This window comes from Amblyomma americanum, chromosome 10 (assembly GCF_052857255.1).
Source record: "Amblyomma americanum isolate KBUSLIRL-KWMA chromosome 10, ASM5285725v1, whole genome shotgun sequence".
Taxonomy (NCBI): Eukaryota; Metazoa; Arthropoda; class Arachnida; order Ixodida; family Ixodidae; genus Amblyomma; species Amblyomma americanum.
In genome coordinates this window covers 69,590,206-69,614,161 of record NC_135506.1, presented here as the reverse complement: position 1 = coordinate 69,614,161, position 23,956 = coordinate 69,590,206, and positions in this window count along the sequence as shown.

The window sequence follows — 23,956 nt, the reverse complement described above, 5'->3', positions numbered from 1 at the left end:
AAAGAGGAAGGGTTTCTGAGTAGAGACGCGTCATGATTACAACCACCTAGTTAGTGGACACCTTAACTGCGCAGTGCAGGAAGTGGTGACGTATATTGAACGGAAGGGCAGTGGAAATAGCAAACCAGGTATAGCCGTGGGGCTTGCGACAGTGCGGCTGAACCACATTATTTCGAATCAGTGGTGTTCTAATCCGCCAATATACCATCGTGAATTAGGCAATGAAGCAGTAGGCAAAGAGCTCGCTAACATCGGCCACAGGTAAGGCGATAACGTATTTATTAGTCACTATTCTGTAACGTAACTTTCGCCTTGTATGAACAAGCCCGCCGGGGTGGCTCAATATCTCAGCACCAGGGCACCATACCGAAAATAGGCTGCTATGGCCGCTCTTAGATGAAATCTCAGTCCAAAATTGCCCGTGCGCTCTGCGATATATCAGTTCACGTTGACCTTGTACTGCCCAAGCGATGAAAACTTCGAATAAAGAGTCATGAACATATAATGCTTCGTCACTAGCTGTTCCTACAGTGAAGAAGCGCGATGAAAAACGGTAGATTTATACATAAAATTATCATTACCGCGTAAAATACTTAGAGAAACATGCTAGCTTATGAGTTTTACAAAAATGATAAAACTCAGCACAAATATTCAGGCCCGCACAAAAAGTGTATATCAAAATGCAGAACTCTTCCATGCCCCCCTTTTGCCGTTGGTTTTACGGCTTGCGGAGGACTATCCAGTGCCCCCCCCCCCCCTCCTGCATCGCTGTATACGCAGACCATTTACCTTGCTTTGATAAACATGTTGGAAAAGACCGTTTCTGCGATAGCGTGAGAAATCAACATCTGTGGAGATAAATGAAGACCGTTAACAATTTTACAAACTGTATCATACACAATATACGGCGGGCATAACAGTGTTAAAAATTTTTTCCCAAAGCTTTTGAATTTAAAGTGAAGCTCTTCACGCTTGGGCCCTGCGTGCCTTAAACTCACTTGTTTTAAGTTAAATTTTCACCGCCTTCACATTGAAAATTACTTCTCTCTCCATTCTATATCGTCGCTTCTTTCATCCCTTTACGCACGACCGGTTTAGGTGCCTACTTTTGGAAAAATACATCTTTGCTTTCCTCATCAAACATTTGCATTTTTGCGAAGCATGAAAATTATTCTTTACCTTCACATTCGTCAAGATTTATTTGGGCAATAAGTTGTGCCATCGCTCGCCGAAAATCAGGTTACACCCACTGCAGTATCGTCTTTTTCTCCCGTTATCGCCTTCTTTACTCTTTCCGAAGACGCGTGAATCATCCCCTGCATTCCCATATCTCGGCTATGATCCGCCCCGCACCCCGCGCGATACGCGGACACAATTTTTCCCGTCGTACTACGGAACCTATAAAAGGCATAAAAAGCGAACGACAGGCATATATACTCGAACACGTGCCCTTTTTTTTATTTCTTCACGCGTCTTCGGAAGCCCTTACAAAAAATATATATATCTGAAAATTTTTTTATCCCGTTAGAATTTGATTTTGGCGGCCCCTCGCGTTCTCGCCGGCCACGATAGAAGACACGTTCGGCGACCCTTGAAAGACCGACGAGCCGACGAGGACGATGTAGCCTGCCGGGTGTGCTCTGAAGCGCGGAAATTGCAAGGTCTGTAGCCAGGTTCCCCAATGGGGCGAAGAAAGGGGAGAAACGGGGAGACGGGGAAGGAAAAGAAAAAATGGGGAAGAAAAGGAGTCGGAATCAGCGAAAGTGAGGGGAGAGTGTAGCGGGAGCTTAGGAATAGAGGGAAAATGCAGCTTAAGGGAAAGCAAGAACCGCGGGGAGAGCAAAGGGCACGAGACACCGATAAATGATAGGGAAGGGTAGGGATAAGGAAGGAAGATACTAAATGGGACAAATGGAGGAGTAGACTTGAAAGGAAAACGTAACCATGGAAATAAAGCAAGTAGAGCCAGGAGAACAGGCGGATTAGAAAAGGGGGGGGGGGGGTATTAGTTAGAAAGAAGGGGACAGAATTGGAAGAAAGAAAGCAGAGACCGGGAAGCAAAATACGAGCAGAGTAGTAATACATACGAGAACATAAGAGAGAAGAAGAAATGGGAAAGAGAGCACAGAGCTAAGATAACTAAAAGTCGCAGAAAAAAAAATGAATCATAAGCGGAATGTTCTAAAATGATCTGCAGGAATGGAGAAACATACGCAGCCCGCATTTGTGAAATAGGGACCGAAAGGAGTGTCGTTCGGTTTAGGGAAGAGGCAAAGACAAAAAAAACTAAAGTCGAGCAACTGAAAAGCGAAGTCGTGACAACGACGACGACGTTTCAGTGGGAATGATGTGACACGAGGAAAGTTACGGAATTTGGCGCCTAACGAAGCTGAGAAGCGCCTGGAAAGCGAGCGGTTGGTCGGATATTTTGACGGGTGCCCAACGAAGGTACAGCCGCTTCGCAAGACGTATAGTGGTCCTGAAAAGCTGCTCGTGTAAAACAGAGGAAGAAGACAAAACTGAAGGTAAATCAAGGAAATCGCACTTATCATATAGGGCAGGAAAAAAATTCATAGTATTGAACGTACAAAGGTGAGGAATTTGATCGCATTCTGCTTTAGGAAGGCGCAGAAAGAAAACGAAGAGTTTGAAGAAAGGATTTAGGGAAAAAGGGGGGAGGGGGAGGTGATCGAGGGGAGCTCTCTTTTTGGAACCTAGGCGTCTGTATGCCGATCGCGAGCTGCGATACTATCGGCGCGCGGCGCAGAATGTTGGACGACAGCCGGAGTATTTGTTCACTGATTATACAGGAGTACTGAGTTTCGGTAATTATCCCACGAATGGCGCAGCGCAATTCTGTCGCTTTCGAAACGCCGCGAAAGGCGTTAGGGAATCACAGAAACTAATCCTTAAGAGCGCCAGCCATCATAATTTGCGGTCTGCTTCCGTCTACTTTCTTTTGTATCATTTTATAGGATACATAATTTAGGAAATCCTTTTAGTCTTGACGAATTGCCTCCACCATTTACCCTTCGACCGCTGTCTTTAATTTCAAGTTTTTTCACTACAGCCTTCCAGTCTAAGTCCCCAGAGTGAATTTGGCAGGATACAACTGTTACGTAAATTTTCCCTTGTGCGATATCTCAACAGTCAGGTAAAGCCAGCTTTTCAGAGAACGATTTCATTCAAAGCCTCTTCATCGTCAAGCATGCATGTCATAATTCTGTTGGCCAGGCCTTAGAGACTATCCGTCACTTAGCCTTTTCGCATGCTGTCATAGGCAGCAGCGTACATAGTCTGGACTGTGAAGCTGTGATAACATCAGTAGTAGGGGAACAGAAATTAACGCCAGCCGAGCTCTTTTCTTAGGTGGTTGTGTTTACTTTTATGGTTTGCTGAAGTTTAGATGCGATGATCGACTTTGGAACAAAGGCCCACACAACGTTACCTGTAACGCCTGAATACTGCTTGTTTATAACACGATATATAATTTTAGAACTATGCGTTTTTAAAGGGGTGTAGAGAGGAAATTAAAGACCCAGAAAGGATAACATTTTTTCTCAAAGTAGAGGGTGCCACACGGTAAGTTTGATTCGCAGGCATTCAGTGCACGGAACGTCAGTTTCAGTGTTTTGCAGTGCTGGTCTCGGCGTTTCAAACCACTTGGAAATTGATATCGTGACTTGTACAACTAGCGGAACAAAAACAGCGACGTCCCCGTGTCTGTCAAAAAACGACAACGCGAAACCGGACGTGCGCTGGCGAGCAGCTTGTCATGTTCCGCATCATTTTTCAGCGTCGCCGGTTTCACGCCACCGCTTGAGCGAAAGTGTGAACAGTTGAGTGAGTGAGTGTTAGTGATTGTGAGTGAGTGATAGACTGAGTGAGTTAGTGAGTGAGTGATAGCGAAAGTGTGACTGAGTGAATGAGTGCGTGTGAGCGATTGTGAGTGAGTGATTGTGATTGACTGGGAGCAAAAGTATAATTGAGTGAGTGAGTGAATGAGAGAGTGAGTGAGTGAGTGAGTGAGTGAGTGAGTGAGTGAGTGAGTGAGTGAGTGAGTAAGAGTCTGAGTGACTCAGTGAGTAAGTGTGAGTGAGTGAGTGAGTGAGTGAGTGCGAGAGTGAGTGATAGCGAAAGTGTGACTGAGTGAGTGAGGAACTGAGGGAGTGAATGATTGTGAGTGAGTGAGTGTTAGTGATTGTGAGTGAGTGAAAGACTGAGTGAGTGAATGAGTGAGTGAGTGAGTGAGTGATAGCGAAAGTGTGACTTAGTGAATGAGTGCGTGTGAGTGATTGTGATTGAGTGGGAGCAAAAGTCTGAGTGAGTGAGAGAGTGAGTGAGTAAGAGACTGAGTGACTCAGTGAGTAAGTGTGAGTGCGAGAGTGAGTGATAGTGAAAGTGTGACTGAGTGAGTGAGGAACTGAGGGAGTGAATGATTGTGAGTGGATGAGTGAGTGAGTGAGTGAGCGAGCTAGGCCGTGAGTTAGCTTGTGGATCAACAGAACGGGTTAACCACACTCTCAACGTTGCATTAATTACACTGAAGTGGTAAAACGTGCTTTCTAGATCGCTGCGGTCACGTGCAGGAAGCTCGCTTTATCCTTACGCAGCTCTTGGTAGGCATGCACACCAAAGTCCAGCGAGGCATATGGCGAAGTAGAGGGCGCAGTTTTGCAAGCGTCTAACAACTTCCTTCCAGTAGAGTCGAAGTCAGAAGACGAGCCCAAGACGACGGCTTCCAAACCTGCCAGGCTTTCTCGCGAGCTCGTGCACGTGAATACTGGATGCCTATGGACGCCGTCGTCTCTCCACGCAGAAAGCCGCGCCATAGGGATGAAGGAGAGAGGCTTACGCGAAGTGCTTCAGGACGACACTACAGATGCGAAAGAAGACAGGGGCGCTGACTTTTAAAATCGTAATATTTTGTTGCGCCTCTTACAGTAACGGCAGTATAGGTAGGGCATGCTCAAGGATACTTGAGTAGAAAAACAACAAAAAATCAACACAGCGCGTTCCGCTGCTGCTCAGCAAAAGACGCATCTGATCGGCGGATCTATTGCAGACTCCGGATGCATTGTATTCTGGGCCGGAGATTGAAAGTCTCGCTCAGCCTCTCGTTGGCTGCTTGCCTACAGCTTACGCTTCCACTAAAAGGAAACCCCCCAAAAAAAACGAGGAATGAAACTGGAGCCCAGAGGAGAATATAGGTAAGAAGCAAGCCCCAGTGGCTTATCTTAAGCTCCTGCCTGCAAGTCCCGCATCCACGTGGAGAGGAGAATCGCAGGTTGGAGAGCCGCCATGTTCGCGTCTCGCCGTATCGCTCTGTCCACATAATGTTTTTGTTTTGTTTGTATTTGCGTAGTTTCTTTACCTCTTTTTGCCTGCATTGAATGTCTGCTACGTCTTGCTTCTCCGGTGAGCTGAAAAATAATAGAAAACAGGGTAGCGATATGCATTTTAGTTGTCACTCGCGCAGATACGGGCACACACAAATAAACAGACAAACAAGCACCAGTCACATTTTTGCCGTGCACCTGGCTATAGTTGTATAGGCGCTGCCTTCATCCTCGGGCTTCGTGGAAGAGCTGTGCCGAGATTCGATGCGCACTCAAGTTCTCTTCGGGAGAGCGACCAAAGCGTATCGTTGTACGGAAGAGAAAGAGAGATAAACAGGAAAACAGGAAGAGGAAAAGGCAGCAATATACGATCTCGTTGGTTTCGATGTCAGGTGAGCCATACTAGAGGAAGTAGATGTATAACAAGAACCATAGCGCAGCCCTTTCTTTTTTGGTTGCTGTCAAAATAGGAGCGCTTTTATTTCGTCTTTTCCGTTGTTCGTAGGTACACACACGCACACCCCATGTTTCTACGGAAGCGCTGAGAATTCGTCGTGGTTGGTTTCATCCACGACTGGAACGAATGAGGTTCAGATTTCGCCGTCCCGTCTATCCCCGCGGGTAGGCTCCGTCTCTCCAGAGGGCGCATGTTACGCGCGCGCCTTGTATATAAGTCAAGGGAATGTAACGGCATGTAACATGCGTTCCGAGTGTCGTATTGCAAAACCTATTCAACGCAATCCAAATATTCGCTTCGTGTTACTTTGTCCCTTTTCTTTTTTACCCACCTTATATCAGAAAGTAATTCCGATAACCGCGCTGTTCGCGTCTTTTATTCCACGAATCCTGAGCGCCCGTAAAGGATGGCGGAATCGGATACGTTGTTCGGCGGATCGCGACATGTCACGTTGGTTCGCGGATGTGTATCGTTATCATTGATTACAAGAGAGGAAACGTGACATAAGGTTCACAGTCGCTGTGTTTTCAACATTAATTCCAGTTTGAAACTTGCGCAATAAAAATTTATTGCTTAGAGATTAACGCACTTGAGGTATCTTAGAAAGAAGTCAGCGCACTGATGCAGAATTTAGCCTTGACCGCACAGGAGAAACATTTCAATGTGTAAGAGAAAAAAGGAGGAAAGTGAGAGGGAAAACCTGCTCGTCTGTCCTGAGAAATGATGTAAGGGGTGGAATACGAGATGAGGGTCCCCGTATATGCTAACCATCTATAGTCTGTCTGCATGAAGGTCACCTAGCCTTGCTCATCACACGACTGCTGTGCAGCCGCTACATATAATCACGTACTTCTCGGTCATTCCGCTAAGATTCTCCGTTCGACGGTGCTGCGCAGGTTTCATACTATCATGACATCCACATATGTTGATCAGAGGCGAGGGCTGCTGTTCTTTATTCTTAACTCCTAAGTGTGACTAGTAAGGGTTTCCAAATTTGAGTGGAAAAAGTATGAGAAATCATGAAGAAATAAAAAGATTCATGAAAATTATCAGCATCAAAAGAAAAAAGAACTTCCAGGTTACGCGGATACTCTTTATGGGATTGTAAGAAATGAAGGAACATATGACAATTTACAGTTGCGACAAAAATATGCCTTTATCCCTTATTACGCATCTGCCACTGCGGATAGTTGACGTAGGACTGGTACATTGCCCATGCACGATGTCCAATAGTCCAACGTCGTCTTGGGAAGTAAACAGGATGCGGTAGCACTGCCGTCGTAGTGGTGGGGAAGGGGGGGGGGGGGGGTTACACCTTTAGGATTGCATGTAAACATATGTTTCAATTGTTTTTGTAATTAATTAATTAATTAATTATCAGAACACCAGATTATGAACGAATTCATTCATTCATTCATTCACTCATTCATTCAAGCTGAGCTGTTCAAGCTCAGCTTGTCGAATAAAGTCAGAACAACTTTTATTGACACTGCTTCACTTTTACGAAAAGCAAGAATAAAAAGTGTTTGTTTATATTGTGTCTTAAGACGTCCATAGGTGCGTGACCTCTCAGTTTAGCCCATCCGTCCACGGACGCGCACCTAGAACAATACGGAATGTCGAGGTGGCCTTGTAAAAGCAAGAACACGAAGCAGCCGACCTGACTAGCAGTAAAGAAAACCGATGTCCGCCGTGGGTACGTGCCATTAGGCCTGAGGACGTCATCGTCATCATCATAAACCGAGGTGCATAGAAGCATACGGAAATAAATGGCGACACACAGGTCACATATAGCGTGCTCTGCATACATCGCTGCGTTGGTAGCACGATATATAGGTGATCAATGCTATCGTGATCATGGAAGGAAAGGAAGATAAAGAATAGGAAGAAGCATTGGAAGATAGCCGTAATAAAATACACAGCCTTCCGCTGGATCTATGCCGCGAAAGAAGAGCAGTTAAAGAGCCCCCAAGGTGGACTTTATTTATAATACGAGTAGGACATTATCGAGCTGTGGTGACGGCCAGCAGTATAGAAGGAAGGCGGACAAAGCCCAGTTAAACTGGAACGCTGCTTATTAAGGGACAACCTGCGCCGTAAAATAAACGTAGCTTTTACGCCGAAGACACCAGCAAACGCAGTAGGCTGTATTGCGCTCAAATTAAAGGTAAGAGCGAAATTTCCGAATAAAGCGCCTGAACTACCGACAAACGTCTCGAAGAATGTAGAAAGAGCCGCGTATGGCCATTACAGCTCCAGATCGCTCTTGACATGTCTCGCATAGCCAACAAAGCGATAAAGCCGCGTGCCAGCGGCGGTAAGCAGAAAACGTAAAAAAAAAACAAAGCTGAGTTTTGTAGCACTGTTTATGTCCAGGTGCACTAGAAATAGGAAAATGAAGAGAAAGGAATGGTATACGAATAATAAGAAGGCAGCTTCCCCATCCTGCGGCCATGGGCTCTCCTTCTCTTAATAAATTTATTTATTCGCTCGTGGGTTTCTATGGAAACTCTAAGCATACACAACCCTCGCATTGTATGTAGGATTAGCCTGCAAGCTTTTTTTTTGTTTTTGTTCGTTTTGCTCCACTCCGCTCCACGTCGCAAGCCTAGGTCCGCCCACAGTCCGCACCACTCAAACTCCCGGCCGCGCCGCAGCGGTGCTGTACACAGGAGAACCCCGCTGGCACAGCCTGGCCGCATAGCAGCTCCCCATTCGGGAAAGAAGATGCTCGAGAAGCGGTCTGAATGGGGACCTCGTCTCCCTCGCGGCTGCGCGTTCGCTCTCGTGACGCGGCTGCGGTGGCCGACGCTGCGTGCGTGCTGCATCTCGCCACCGCTTGTCAATAGAGACCGGCCGGTGCTGCTCGTGACATCTGAGAGGCGCCCAATTACAGCGCCCCTTTGTTAGTCACCGGCTCCGCGAGGCATAAAGCGTTAACGCGCCATTTGCGTCAGCGCCGCTTTGCTATCCTGTTTTTTCCCGTTTTTTTTTTATATTCTTCTTCCTTCCTCAATATCAGCGTGCACCCGAGCTTCCTTTGCCCCTCCTTTCCAGCCTTTTTTGCATGAGTGAGGAAGATAAGGGAAGCGAATTGTGCGAAAGCAATGTGTTTGCCTTCCCCACTATTTTCCCTAACCTGCTTCCCCTCCTCCCTAACTTGCAAGCTCTTTTTGCGAGCAGACGTACGTTTAGGAATAAAGAGAGTAGATGAGGCAGTAATGCATCTGTCTCTCCCTTCTTTTGCATGCGTTTCTTTCTGATATAAAGAAGGGACCATGGGAAGAGAGGGGATGAAGAGGCGGTAATGCGCTCTTCCTTCTTTCCCCATCTGCCCTTTTTTTCTCTCTCGCCCATCGCCGCTGGAAGGAAAGCGCCGAAGCCCCGTTGAGAGCTGCGTGTAGCTACACGTGTTTACCGCTCTCCGCTAATGAGTGGGCGGCACCCGCTGCCTCACCGCTCGGAGTCAATTCGTGTTAACAAGGGGGAGAAGACCTGTTTTGAGTCCCCGCCCTATTCCATGTACGCCCGGTTTTGAAAAGCTCCGACTCGTGGCAATACGAAGTCTCTGCGTAGGTGCTTGAAGTGAGTGACTGACAGGCTGAAAAGGGGGGGGGGGGGGGGGTTGGCACAGATTCCCATTCATTTCAGTAACTGCGTGGCTCAGCCGAAGTGGTTGTGAGGGGACAAAACATGCCACGTGGTCAAGTGTTTTCAGCGAGTAAACTGAAGACTAAGTACTTTTCGGAAGTTGACTACCGAGGAAGAGGGGAAAAAATACTTTTTGAGCTGCCATACGCATGGGTGAAAATATTAGGCCAAATTTATTCATGACTTGCATTGCACTCATTAATCTTTCGCACTGCTTCCCCGTGACAAAATTAACGAAGAAAATTTAGCCTATAGCACGGCTGTTGGCGATACGTTGGGGGTATATATCCGAATGCGCGGACGCGATAATTCAGAGAATGAACAAAATTTGCGGGTGAGGCAAGAAGCTACCGTGGCTTGCCAGCACTTGGAGTTCACATTTTTAATTTATTTTATTACACAGCATACACTGAATCAACCTTCTAATGTGATCGCCTACAGAAAGCCATGCAAAGCACGCACATAAGACGCACACACGCTCACCTGTATTTGTGTGTGTTTGGATCCAGTTTCGGAGGCCCGAACTTTTTTATTTTGTTTTTATGCCCCATAAGCAAGTATTGCTCGGTTGTCGCTATTTTGTATTTTTCTTGTGTGTGTGTATGTTCGAACGTTGATGACCGTGACTGCAGCTTTTTTAACACCGACGCTTTGTACACGGCCAGTGCAGGCCGAATAATATGTTAGGCCTAGGGGATAGTGGGTCAAAACGCGCCATTTTGTTGCTGAAAGGCCTTTAACTTGTGAATGAGCAATCAAATTAGCTTGATATGTGGGTGATCTGATTTGCCACATGTCCAGAGCAAGTGATGTTAAACTCGAGCAGGTTGGTTGCACCTGAACAGAGAAAAAAGTTTCGAAGTGAGCCATGGTGAACGAGAAATTAGACGAAAAGGCGCAAAGGTCTTCTCGCAACATTTTTCCAAACTGTGCAGCTCAATCAAAATGGCATCCTAGATTACCTCAGATGTTTAGGTAAGATAAAACTTAAGAGCTTTCGCGGCTTGGGTAATTAAGACATAAGTATTTTAATAGCACGTTACGTGCGGGGTAAGAAATGGTGCTGTGATGCTCTGCAGAGACTAATGTAAATGTAATAGCTTTAATGCATTTTTTCCTGCTCTCTTGGATATTGTGAACGTAAAAAAAATTAATTCCGACTAGCGCGCCGAAAAGAGGAAGAAAGCTCTGGACAGACGCGGGCGGAGATGGTGCCATATACTATCAAGCATTTTGCTGTTTCCAAAGGCACCCACCTCACAACAGTGAAGAAAATGAGAGAATACGAAAGGACTAATCTCTATCTTAAGCGGCACATTCTGTCCGGTGGGCAACAGCAGCTTTTTGAGAACACATATTGAAAATGGAGCAAGTGCTGTCGGCCTGGTCTATATAATAACATTCATCACCTCGTGTTCACGCGCTACGAATCAAACCAGATCGCACGTCCATTCAACACGGATGAGCGAGAGTAACAACTGTGACACTGAAGCAACAAAACTGCGAACAAGGTAAGAATTTCAAGAACATCGCGTAGCCAAGCCCGGTGGTATAAAAGCACATAGACTGTGTTGAACCATGGAACACAGAGTACACTGTCTGACGTTCAAATTGGCTCGCAAAGATTCTTTAGATGCCCTTGAAGGTAATTAACTTCGTGTGCTTTGATTTCAAGGGTTGATATGGTGATCTTAGAAGGGCGTCTCATTTTGTCCCGTGCTCCATCTCCCTTTGCCTCATAGGGTGGATCAAAATGCGGCATTTTGAAGTTTAAACTTTCATTAATAATTGGTTTTTTGGGGAAAGGAAATGGCGCAGTATCTGTCTCATATACTTTGGACACCTGAACCGCACCGTAAGGGAAGGGATAAAGGAGGGAGTGAAAGAAGAAAGGAAGAATAGGTGCCGTAGTGGAGGGCTCTGGCATAATTTCGACCACCTGGGGATCTTTAACGTGCACTGACATCGCACAGTACACGGGCGCCTTAGCGTTTTTCCTAAGGCGCCCGTGTGCTGTGCGATGTCAGTGCACGTTAAAGATTAAAGTTCACTGTCTTGCTGTTCAGTTGTACCTTTTTATATTTAGTGTGTGTGGGGCCAGGACGTTAGTGAATACTTCGGTTGCGTTTGTTTTTTTTTATATTCATGTCTAAAAATAATGGCGATGATTTGAAAACTTGTTCCGCGCTTTGCCGCCCAATTCTACACTATGAGCATCGCATGTTTTCCACGTAAAGTTTCAAGAGCGTTTCCACTGCTTTCGAAGTGCTTCACACAGCCCACTCCACCCTTACCACAGTTACAATAAACGCTCCGTATAGGCTCTCTTCGGACCTCCTACTGCAGCTTTTCCGTAAGAGCTGCGCATAGGAATTTATTGGACTATACGGAGTCCATGTAACGCGGAAATTATACGAAAATCCTCATGCTTTTCGTAAACATTTCGATATTATTTCGAGCTGTTTTCCGAATGGTTTCCGTATGATGTGAATGCCGCCGTATGGCGTCCGCGGGCATTTCGACCTTTCCATATTTGCCTGGCCGAGAGTGCGCATGAATACCATATGACCCGCGTGAATCATACTGAGAGAATACACGACCTCTATGTAATTCCAGACTAAACACATAGTACTAAGTACTGAGAACTTAGGAACGTTTCACTACAGCTGCCATCAGAACTTTTTGCATGGGCAGGGGCGAAAGTCGTCGGTAGTGAAAGGTGAATCACTGAGCATTGTGCGATGCTCAGGCGAAGCCAGTAGCCGAAGTGCTGAAATACAGCCGGAATGGCAACGCAAGCGCGCTCAGGTTCGCTTCCTGTCCAAGGTCGGACGGGTAGCTAACCTCCGTTTTTAATCTCGTATAAGACCTGGCACAGGGAACCCACATACGTTTCGGTTTCCACAAACTGCGTCGACCGGCTCACCGTGGGCCCCTTGGGCAGCGAACGAAACGGCCGGCCGCATTACTACGTGCATCGACCGCGGCTGCAGCGCCGGCAAAACATGAACGGCATCGCCGGTCGGTCGCTGGCTCGCTCTCCAATATTGCCGCCCTCCCGAGGAGACATATATCTTAAAGTGATTTCAAAAACTCGAAGCTACGTGACCGGCGCCGCGAAACCAATTCTCCGCAGCGATAAACATAAATAGAAAGAAACCAGGCATGAAAGATAGAATTAAAAAGAAGGAGGCAAGGAAAGCGAAGGAGAAGATAAATAAAGGGGGAAGAATGAAGGAAGGAAGGAAGGAAGGAAGGAAGGAAGGAAGGAAGGAAGGAAGGAAGGAAGGAAGGAAGGAAGGAAGGAAGGAAGGAAGGAAGGAAGGAAGGAACAGATAAAGAAAAGAAAGGAAGGAATGAAGAGAGCAGGAGAGGAAGGAATAGATAAGGAAAGGGGAAGGAAAGAATGAAGGCGGAAGAAATGAAGAAAGGGATGAAAGAAGAGATAAAGGAATTAAGGAAGGAAGAGACAAAGAAATGAGGGAAAGAAGGAAGAAACCGAGGAAAAGGGAGTGACGTCCAAAGAGAATCAGGGAACGCATCTACTTTTCTTTCTCTTCCATGGTTTCATTTTCTTTTCTGCTCTCTTTGGTCAGTTACAAACCGCCAACGAAACACCGCTCCCTCCACTCCTTCCCCCTTCCTTTACCCCCTCCCCGGCTTGCTGGCAATGGCGGTCGCTGAAAACGGTCAGCCACGCGCGAGCTATGAACGAAACAAAAGGTCCCGAAGGACTCGAAGGGATGAAAGAGAGAGAGAGAGAGCGTCCCGGCGCTGCGCGCTCTCGTCGACCTCGAACTCAATCTGCGTTATTCATTGAGACAAAGCGAGATCTGCACGAACACGAACCTGGCGCCGGCGGCGGCAGCGCAGATAAGCGCCCACTGGCGCTCGCGCTGATGGCTCTTCACACAAACCTGGTTCCTCTCCCTTCTTGCCCTCTTTCTCAATTTCCCGCTCTCTCTCACAACGCTCCTTCCCTACTCTCCCGCAGACCCCCACTCCAAATTCGCCTTTGGAGCACCACGAAACCAGTGAGCAGTAAGAAATGGCCGGCGGTGTATGCGTCTGTGTGTTCCTGTTTGTGCGCACATGGACACACAAAAGAAAGGAGAGGAGAAAATGTGGCCGTGTGCGAATCAGAGCGAGAACAGACGGGTTTTTGGGGAAGCGCGATAAGGAATACCCGATTCCATTCCAAACACGATCTGCGTAGGGGATGAACGAATGGGAGAGATCGGAGTGCGGGCCCTTGTGTGTACTTCCTCTTTCGTTTCGCGCCAGTCCCTTATGCTCTTTCTTTGTTTCGTTTTTTTTTACGCGTTCCTATTTTGAGTCCTGTTTTCTCACACCTTCAGCTTTCGCGAGGGTTTGCTATCGCCACGTGTGGTTCGCGTTCTTTCATTGGACATTTATCGCTTATTTTCCGTTTTTTTTCGGTAATGGTGTGAAAAGGCCATTTCCGATTGCTTTCCGCATACTTGAATGATGTTCGCGCTTTTCTTTGCGGTACCTCTTTCGCGAAGGTACTGCAGTGGCTGCAGGACATGCTTTTGTAACACCGTCCGGAATGAAGGCAAGAAATAGGTGCTCGGAAGAAGAAGACGAAGACCTAGTGGGTGGATACGTGTCTGCTTCTAGGTCTGTGTTTTCGCTTTTCGCTGTCTTCTCGTGTGTGGCGTGGGTCGGACAGTGCCCTCCGTGCGACCGAATGCTGACGACGCCCCTACGGAGAAATTCCCGGCACGGCGGGCGCATTCTCAAGTGAGAAAACCCAACCGGAACCCTCAGGGGCAAGCTAGGCTTAGCTCGGCGCTGCCGAGCGAGGCCGCGCTACGCGTCTGCATGGATTCTGCGTTGTCGACGAAGGCTACGCGGATGCCCGCTGTGTTGCCACCTGACGCAGCCTCCACGTCCACGCAATCGTCAGCGCCTCTAGGCCTCCAGCCTGCGCCGTCTTCCGATGCTACGACTTTGGCCTGTGACATGGACTGCTCTACCGCCTCCGTGCCCGTGGCACTCCCTCAAGAAACTGTGCCCGTCGCGCCAGTTCAGTATTCCCACCAAGGGCCGTCACCAGCGTCTGAGCCTCCTGCACAGATGCCTCCCGTGAGTCAAGGCTCTCTTCCGCCTGCTGCGAACTCGTTCCGCGTTACCATCAAGCCTACATTGCGCTTTGATATGACTGCCATCCCTGCCCGGAATGTTCAAGCCACAATTGACCATGCCCTTGGCTCTTCGAACTACTGCGGGTTTGTCGTCCATTGCCCATCGAACACCATCACGGTAAACTTGTCAACCTTGATGGACGCCCAGAAACTTTGCGCAGTTACGCGGATCCCCCTGGATGACAGCAAGCATATCCCGGTGCAAATATATTTTGCATCTGGTCCTGACACACTCCGCTGCATGGTTTATCATGTCGACAGCACGAGCCCTCCCGAGGAGGTGCGCGCAAATATTCGCTGCTCAACTCATGTTGTACTGCAAGCACGGCCTATGGGTCGCCGGGGCTCATACCTGCTCATCCTGCAAGGCCCGTTGACTCTCCCGAAGTACCTTACCTATTACGGTGCGATCGTCAAACCACAGCCCTTCCGACCTCGTCGTATTTTTTGCTATCACTGCCACAAAGAAGGACATATGCAAAATACCTGCCCTAACCCAGCAGCTGTGGCCGACATGAATGAACCAACAGCTCATTGTGCCCTGTGCAAATCGCCGGACCATGACATTCGCTCCCCCGCTTGTCCAAAGAAGAAGCAAGCGAAGAAGTTTCACAAGTCGCCTGCAAAAATGGATGTTCCTACAAGTAATCGCTTTGCAGCTCTCGCATGTGACGACAACGACTTCCCTGAACTTCCTTTATCTGAGTCTGCTGCTCACCATATGTCTCCTCGCCAGCGTACATATGCACAAGCGGCTCACCTTCCCGGATCAAATGGTACGCCCAAACGTCCAGTGCATCCATCACATGTGGATACTACAGATGAAGACACAGCTTTAGACAATGCAATCGCGGAGGCTCGCCGCCGACTAGACGAACTCACCCAGCGCCGGGAACAGCGTCGTTCTCAATCCTCTCGAAGAATTCTCATAACTCGGGAGCAATCATCAGAGGAATCACCTAGGGTAAGCACTGGCCCACAATCAGGTGCCGACCACCTGTTAGCCGTGACTACCCCGACAGTGGATAAGATATTAGCGCTGATGAAGCAGGTGACATCCCTCATCGTGGAAGCTCTTCGGCCTCGTCATGGATAGCGCATCATCATCGATGGTGGTGCAGTGGAACTGTCGAGGATTCGCTAATAAGGCCTCTGAAGTGAACATCCGCCTTCGCGACGGAAAGCTGAGGGCATGGGCGTTCCTACTGCAAGAGCATAATGCACTCCCACGCCTTTCAGGTTTCTGCGCATACCATTCACCATCTATCCCTGATCGCCGTTGCACCGCCTCCTCCCTCAGCCCAGGTAAATCTGCAATTTATATTCACAGTTCAGTTCCGCACACACCGCTCGACCTTTCACGGTGGTGCAACACACGTCAAGAGGTTGTCGCCCTTCTCGTAAAACCTGCACGCACACCCCTTATTCTAGTTTCTTTTTATAGTCGTCCTGGCTCCGCATCTCCCAATCTGGGATGGGTTCGTTTTCTACGTTCTACCAACTCGGGTATCCCTATTCTAGTTGGCGGTGACTTCAACGGCGCACACACTGCGTGGGGTTACCCATCGGATTCCTCAAGGGGTTCACACATCCAAGGGAGCTTTTCAGATCATTCCTTTCAACTTTTAAACCACCCGAATACTTCTACCCGCCCACGAGGTGGCCCGTATTCACCTGATTTGACTTGGTGGTTAGGCCCCGGTAACCCTCGTTGGGCTGTTGATTCTGATACTTGGGGTAGCGATCACAGCCCTATTTTTATCTCCCTCACGCCTACGCGTCTACGGAAAATACGCCGCACTGTACGAATAACATCATGGGATTCTGTACTCGCAGACAATCATTTATCTACATTCAACCCCTCTTCAGCATTGTCTACTCTATCTGATGTTCTCGCTACTCACACTATTACCACTACTGTAAATGAAGATGACCCAAACCCGGACATACATCTCTTGAATCTGTGGGCTCTTCGTCGCCAGGCGCATCTTTACGCTACTCGTCACCCCGATGACCCTTCGGCTCTTCCTACTCTTCACCGCGCTACCGCACGGGCGCGGCGCTATGCAAAGCGGCTAGGCAGGCAACGCTGGGCTGCATGGTGTGCCCGCCTGTCCTCTACGCAGGGCAATCGACATCTTTGGAGAGTGTTTCACGCCATGGAGCGCCCTTCTCAGGTTGCAGATTACACAGAGAGCATTCGCCTCGCGCTAAATGTGGATGAGGACACATTTGCACAACAAGCGGCCCGTCAATTTTTTCCAAACCATGACTGCACCGCTACGTCTCCACCTGACTTATCGGTAACAGAGCCCCCCGATGGGATTACTTCTGACCTCACCATGGCAGAGCTGCTGGCCTCCATTGACCGTTTAAAAACTACTACTACTCCCGGGCACGACGGCATACCTAACTCCTTATTCCGTAACATGGAAGGGAGGGCTTTGGAAACCCTACTTGATACTTTTAACGAAGTGTGGCTTTCTGGCGTCATGCCGGGAGACTGGAAGCATTCTATTGTGGTTCCAATCCCCAAGTCAGGTCAGCCTCCAGTATCTCTCTCGGCCCTTCGTCCAATTTCCCTTACCCCTACCATCTGCAAGCTTTATGAAAACATTCTAGCCGCACGCTTATCATGGTGGCTGGAATCCCATGATTGTTACCCAGATTCCCAAATTGGTTTCCGCCCACATATTGGAACGGAGGACGGCCTTGCTACTTTGGCTGCTGACGTGCTTGACCACTCTCCACAGAGTCACCTTGTACGAACCGTAATCGCTACAGACATAACAAAGGCATATGATAACATCCTTCACTCTGCCATTCTTGCCTCCCTTCAAACTCTTGGTCTCCCTCACCGGTTCCTCCTCTCCATTCACGCCTTTTTAGCAAATCGAACCTTCAGCGTGCGTGTCCACGGAAAGCCCTTTGGTAATTTCACTTCCAATAGAGGAGTGCCGCAGGGCTCTGTTCTCGCCCCCACATTATTTAATGTGGCTTTAATTCCTCTGGTTCGAGCCCTAGAGACCATCCCTTCTATCCGCGTGCTTGCATATGCCGATGATATCACCTTGTGGTGCTGTCATCCAGATGCGTCTTTTCATCAGTCGGTCCTTCAACACGCGCTGGATGTATTGACATCTCGCCTCCCACCTTTGGGTCTAACACTCTCTCCTACTAAATCATGTTTCATTCGAATTGGAAATAAAGCCGCCTTACGGAAAGCTCCCCCTTTAAATTTTACGGTTCATAATTCTCCGATTCCTCAGGTAGAAACTGTTCGTATTCTTGGTCTTCTCCTCCATACATCTGGGACTGGCACCCCGTGGCTGACAGCCACCCGTAAATCGGCTCACGCTACTCTAGGTCTGATTCGTCGCATAGCTATGCGCTCTGGTGGCGCACGTGCTCATACGGCCCGCCAGCTTGTGCGCTCTATCCTTCAGCCACGGATAGTATATCAGGCTCAATTTCAACGTCTCACCCGCAGACAGTGGGACTCCCTTGAAGCTATCAATCGTGAGGCTATGCGCGTCATAACATATCTGCCTCGTTTAACACCCATACCTGTGCTACAGGAGTTCGCCCAACTTAATACACTCAGTGAGATCATCGACCAACGGGTGGCAAATAGAGCTCGAAAACAGTCTCTCAAACTTCATCGTTTAAAGAGACTTCCACCGTGGTCCTATTGCCAGCTCACTGACAATCGCCCCACTGTTTCCCCGTCGGTATCAGCAGCGTATCTGCCTGAAGGGTGCATATTGTACACGGATGCATCTCATTCTGCAGAGAGGGGAGTTACTGCTGTGTATAGTCCATCTCATCCGCATCTCAACTCTCGCGCGACGTATACTGCGGATACGTGCACTCCCCTGGCATTGGAACTTCAAGCCATTTATAATGCCATTGCTTCCCTTCCGCTCGTTCCAACATTCAATACAGTTCACATTTACACCGACTCCCGCGCCGCCCTTAAACAGCTGAAGGCTGTTCGACGAACGTTACAGATTTCACAATCTATTCATGTGCTCTGCGCAAAGTATCCATGTCCTGTGCGCATACACTGGATTCGCGGCCATGCCCAGGACCCACATAACATTCAAGCGGATGCTATGACTCATCTTCATACATTAGACGATCCGCCACCTTCCCCTCTTCCCCCAGATCCGTTCCTGTCCCACGTTTCCGATTCTGAAGTTCTGCGCCAGCGAACACGCGCTCTAATTCCTCCGTGTTCGCACCCTCTCCCCCGTAGTCTTACTCGGCAGGAGGAGGTATCCGTGCGCCGGATTCGGGCAGGGGCGGCTCTGACACCATCTGTCCGTCATCGGTGGCGTGCCAAAGATCTGCCACTACCTGACAGGTGCCCTCACTGTGGCGCTGCACCGGACATATGTGATGTGCGGCACTTGTTGTGGACGTGCCCAGCGACGGCTGCTATCAGAAAACGGCTCCTCAGGGAGGTGGGCCTGCGGTGGAACCGCGAAAGTGACTTCGTGAAGTGGACAATGGACAACCGTTTCATTAACAACCTCTGCGACTACCTCAGCGCAACGGTTCTTCACTCCTTCTTTTAACTTTCAATCCCGTGCATTCCTTCCCCCCTTTCCTTTTTCAACTTATGCCTCATGGCACACTTCTCGAATAAAAAAAAAAAAAATAGGTGCTCTGCAGCACACCAGCAATGACTATAGTGGTGCAAAGTTTGCCTATCAAACGTTCCTGCTGAACGGCATAAAGCAACGAGAGAAATAAATGCGAGTGATTTTGTTGCAGAATCACCTTCGTTAAAATATTCTGCAAAAAAGGCCGCCGGTGTGGCTGAGTGGTCACGGTGCTCGGCTGCTTACCCGAAAGACGAGGGTTCGATCCCGGAAAAACGCTAAGGCGCCCGGGTGCTGGTGCGATGTCAGTGCACGTTAAAGATCCCCAGGTGGTCGAAATTATTCCGGAGCCCTCCACTACGGCACCTCCTTCTTCCTTTCTTCTTTCACTTCCTTCCTTATCCCTTCCCTAACGGCGCGGTTCAGGTGTCCAACGATATATGAGACAGATACTGCGCCATTTCCTTTCCCCAAAAACCAATTAAAAAAAAATCCCGGCCGCGGCGGTCGAATTTCGATGGAGGCGAAATTCTAGACGCCTGTTTACTGTGCGATGTCAGTGCCGTTAACGAACCCTACATGGTCGAAATCTCCGGAGCCCTTCACTACGGCGCCCATCATAGCCCGAGTCGCTTTGGGACGTCAAACGCCACAAACCAAAATATTCTGCAAAATTCTAAGATACAAAAAGCGTGTCAACCGTGCAAACATGCTCGCATATAGACCTGATATTATTTTTTTTTAATCCAGGAAGCTTGGACCACAAATAACAAAGGAGCACACCCAGGTGTTTGTATCCCTCAATTACGAATTGACTTCCACTGCAGTCGTGCGCAGACCAGCCGCTAGTCGGAGATGTAGCCGTTCGAAAGCATGCAAGCAAACACACACTTCCGCTGATTGCCGCTAAGGCAAATAGACAAGTGGAAGCTGATTGGCTAAGCTCACTAGATGTGAACTTCTGGAGCGCACTCTTGCATACATTTTGTAGCTATGACGTGACGACCTCTGCGGTCATGAATAAGACTTGGCGATGACATAAAAAATAAAGGCCTTAACTTTTTTAAGTGCAGAATGCAACTCTCGGCGTCGCATAGATTAACATAGAAAAGCAAGGCAGAGAGAAGATCCAGGAGGGTACTCGCGATGGATTGCTGTCTCGTCCTCTTAGTCACACCCTCCTCATGATTCTCTCGGTACATCCACTAAACTGTACTCTACTGGCTTTATGGGCACTCCTATGCGTGCCCGGAGCGGTTAGCCTTCAGTGTTCTCAGCAGTAACACTACAAAATGCAGGGGAATGGATTCGTAGAGAGGAAAATTAAATGGGAGAGGTGTAGCGAATTTAAACTACAGCTGAGTTCTCTGTTTTCGAAATAAAGAGCTTCTCTCTATCTCTCAGGAAACTCACTGCCAAAGACGTGTGTCGTCTGTTGCATCCCTATAACTGCATGGAACAAGTAAATGTGTCGAGGCATCTGTCTTTGTTCGTTAAGGAGCGATGGAGAACATTGCCGGCTAATCAGTGCAGCGCCTGGATTAACTGACTGCATGAAATGCACTGGGGTATTCTTTTATGCAGATCGCACATTCTATGGGTTCCCTTGATGGGGGCTACCGTATGGTGGCACGTAATCTTCTAAGCTGTTATGTACGCTTCTGAATACACGGGAGTTGTTCTGTTATCCAGGGGAGCTTACCCGTGTCGGTAAGGTCGGCTCCGTGCGAAGCCTGTACAGCGCTAGCTGTCAGCGATATTCCTCGCTGTAACCAAAAACGCCTTGAGTGAGATCCAGAAATCCCGTATTTAAACCCCTTTTTCTCGAAGCAGCTATAAAACTCCAGCAACTGGGGAAGTCTGAGAAAATTTAGGTTCTTAAATGTTCCTGAAACTCTGCAAATATCCATCATTTCCTGAAAAAAAAAATGTGTGTGTGTGTGGGGGGGGGGGGGGGGGGGGGGCGGGGTATTACCAGAACGGAAGATATAGTTGTGTTGGAGAGGCTGGCCTGTTTTACAACAATAAGTGCCATCAAAGGCGCACCTGTTCATAAGGTATGCACAGGCCAGAGCAGGGGTATAGTGAATTTTGCGCAGGTCCACCGGAGTGGACAGTCGGAGTGACAAAATGAGGAGACGTGGGAGACTGGAGTCGAAAAGTTGAAATGTCATCGTATAAAGAAATTTAATGTGTTGAAACCGTGCGAAAGGCTCGGGCAGACACATATCGCTCTAGCCCCAATCTTAGCGGTAGTGGATCAGGATATTCGGTGGGAACATTGATCCAGTACGACCATACAGAATGCGCGACCATGTCGTGTCCCCCCCACAAAAAAAGAAAAGAATCTGAGACGCCTAAAACGGGACTAATACGTCTGCTCACTCAGCCGCATAGCCAAATCGACGGGCCCAATCAACAACAAAAACAAAACAGCAAATCAGAAAGCATGGGCGCAAGGTCCTCGTGTGTTCCATACCATATCAGGGCAGCGTAACACTAACACGCGCAACGCCAGATCTTGCCGTTGCCCCAATCTCGACTTCCCCCCAAATCCGCCACTTGATTTCTTCTTGCAACAGCCATAACACCTTTACACGTCTCACACCCGCGGCGGCTCTGCTAAGGAGTCGTGACGGGGCATCGCAGGTTGCAAAACCGTATCCGCTCCCTCTCCCTTTCCGCCAGCAGGCAGGAAAGAGTCACCGCTGTCATTACTGCGCTACTAGGAATGCGAGGCTCCCTGTGTCGGGGCGGCATTACGACGGCACGCCGAAGAACGCCGGCCTGGAGAGGAGAAGGCTGCCCGAAAGGGAGAAGGGTGCGGGGGGTCTTTTACGCGCAGCGGCTTCCAACGGCGTCGCGAGGAAAACTACTGCGACGGCACGTACGCTGGGCGGCGAACGAAATGAACAAAAGGAGAGGCGGGGGGGTGACCGAAGGCGGCTGGCGGGCAATAAATTGTCCCCCCTCCGATAGGGGTCGTTGCAGTCGCATCGGAGCCGCGCCTGCTGCTTGCCGCGTCGTTTCTTACGAGCTCTCGGCAGTAGCACCCTCCCCCTTTTCCTCTCCTTCACCTAGGTGGCGCCACCGTCGGAGTAAAGGTTCGCGGCGACCGGAGGCCCTTCGCTGTACCTTTGCGCCGTACCTGCTGCACAACAGTGGCTCGTAAAGCCGTTTCACATCAGATGCAGTGCCGTCGCCCTCTTTTCCTCCTCCTCCTCCTCTTATTCGGCGGTTGCTCGGCGCTCGCCACTCCTTTAGGGAACGGAGGGAGGAAAGGGAAACTGAGGGGACCAGGTGCAAGGCGGGCCTCCCTACGCAGCTCTTCTCTCCGTTTTATCGCCGCCGCTCCTGCCTGGTTTTGCGCCCCGATGCCACCCTTGGTTCCCGGCCCACGTGTAATTCCGCGCAGGATTGCCTCCAGCGTGACGCCTGCTTCATCAGGTAGCAAACTTGGGGACACACGTCGCTTTCATGCGCTCACATAGCTCGAGCCACGCAAATGTGCGAAGCTTTCAGATGGCAAAGCGCTGTCGCACACTTCTTGAACCTAGGGTGTGCTTGGTTTGTTTAGGACTAATCATGTTTCATAATGGACGGATTAAAGGGCTTTCAGTGAAGCACTGTACTTACGGTGGGGGACACGTTACAAAGTTCCCAGACGAAGTGAATGACTGAGAAGATTAATCTTTTCGTTGGAATCATTTTCTTTCAACGGCCTTTACATAACATTAACTAAAGCTCTAAAAGGCTCTTTAATGAAAATATTAAAAGAACGTGCGCATAGAATCCCATTTTTAGGGCGCAAGTTTTTTCTCCTTTATAATTGCTTCCGACGAACAGTTGAGAAACAATAAGAGTAACTGAATTCAGTGTATATATACTAAGAAAGAGATTAAGCAATCTTGAACTCGTTATGCACCTTCATATGGGAAAAGAAACATGGGCAGGCGACCAAAGGAGGAATAATGAGTGAAAAGCGGGGTTGACCTCGTTCCCGCTACAGTACCGTTCTTAACGAGTTCTCTAAGTCGTGATTAGACCAGCCAACGACCACAATGCCTTCCCACCGCCTAGCACCGAACTGCTGAGTAGCTGGACGAGGCAGTTAGGACGAGGGAGCTCGAGACTTTTTCCCCTTTGTCCTTGTTCTCTCCTCTTCGTTGCCGCCTTGGCTCGGGGGAAACCAGAGCTCCCGGCGCGCCTCCTTTAAGCCCCTCGACTGCCCGCTTCTCTCTCTCTCTCATCCTTGTCTACTGTCCTTTCTCTCTCTTCTTCCCTATCGCCCGCCTATTTTTATGGTGTCGCCAGCAAGGGTCGAGATGTTTCTATTTGAGGTTGCGCAGAGGCCCGTCTTTATACGGGGATGGCTTTTCCCCCCGGGGAGGACACAGCCTGTGGTTCGACGAGGGACCCCGGAAACAATTGGGAGTAGGGATGCAAATAAGGGAAAAGTGAAAGACGGGTCCGGGAAAGCAAGCCTATGTGCCGGTAGGTGCCCCGGCCCTCTTCGGTGAATCCTTAATTTTATTGCGCGAAGCGAAGGAGCCGAGGCCGGCGCGGGGGAAATTCTTTACGCCGGCGCTTTCACTTGCCGCGGGCTTCGACTTTTATGTTTGGTCGTAGTTTTTCATTCCTTCCATGGGCGAAGGAATAGGAGGCATTGATTCGTTGCCCAATGGGAGGGTGTAGAGGGGGAGGAGGTGGAACATGCATAGTGGTCGGCAGGTT